Here is a 1,313-nt window from a genome sequence, read left to right on the forward strand (position 1 = left end):
AGGGAGTTCATCACTACTAGACTTGTATTACAGGAATTGCTGAAGAGATTTCTTTAAATTTAAAAAGAAGATCACTAATTATTTACATGAAATATATGAAAGCACAAATCTCAATGGTGTAAGTAAAAGAGAGCCACATTCAGAATTCTCTAGAACTGTAATGATGTGTAAAATAATTTTATCCCTAGTATGAGGGTTAAAAGACAAAACTATTAATAACAACTATAGCTAAAATAAATTGTCAAGAAATACACATTACAAAACAATATAAATTCTGACATCAAAAACATAAAATATGAGGAGAGTAGAGTAAAAATGTAGGGTTTCGTCTGGAATCAAAGTTAAGTTGGTATCAGCTTGAAATAGGTTGTTGTAAGTATAAGATGTTCTCTGTAAGCCTCACAATAACAACAAAGTAAAAATCTTTAGTATAAGCACAAAACAAAACTAGAAATGATTCAAAGCATACCACTACAGAAAACCATCAAATCACAAAGGAAAAGAAGAGTGTTGCTCAAGTACGACTTGAGCAACACTTTAAATCAAATGGAAATAACAGACATGTAAAAAACATCACATCCAACAGCAACAGAATACACATTCTTCTCAAGCACACAAAGAACATTCTCAGGATAGATCACGTTAGGGCACAAACAAGCCTTAGCAAATTTAAGATAATTGGAATCATGTCAAGTATCCTCTGTGTCAAAAATGGTATGAAGCTAGAAATCAACAACAGGATTATTTTCAGATAATTCGCAAATACGTGGAAATTAAACTGCACGCTCCTAAACAACCAGTGGTCAATGAAGAAATTAAAAGGAAAATATTTTGAGGCAAAAAAAAAAAAAATGGAAACCCAACATGCCAAAGCTATGGAATACAGAAAAAGCAGTTCTAAGAGAAAAGTTAATAGCAATAAATACCTGTATCAAAAAGGTAGCAAAATCTTAAATAAACAACGTAATATTACTCCTCAAGGGACTGGGAAAAGAATAGACTAAGCTCAAGTTTAGCAGATGGAAGGAAATAATAAAGATTAGAGCAGAAATAAATGAAATAAGAGACTAGAAGAACAACACAAAAGATCAATAAAACTAAGAGCTGAATTTTGAAAAGATAAACAAAGTTGACAAAATGTTAGCTAAACTAAGAAAAAAAGAGAAAAGACTCAAACACAATCAGAAATGAAAGAGAAGACATTACAATTGATAACGGAGAAATACAAAGGCTCATAAGAGACTACAAACAATTATACCTCAACAAATTGTATAAGCTAGAAGAAACAGATGAATTTCTAGACACATACAACC

The sequence above is a fragment of the Propithecus coquereli genome, unplaced genomic scaffold (genome assembly GCF_000956105.1).
Source record: "Propithecus coquereli isolate 6110/MARCELLA unplaced genomic scaffold, Pcoq_1.0 Scaffold333, whole genome shotgun sequence".
Classification (NCBI taxonomy): domain Eukaryota; kingdom Metazoa; phylum Chordata; class Mammalia; order Primates; family Indriidae; genus Propithecus; species Propithecus coquereli.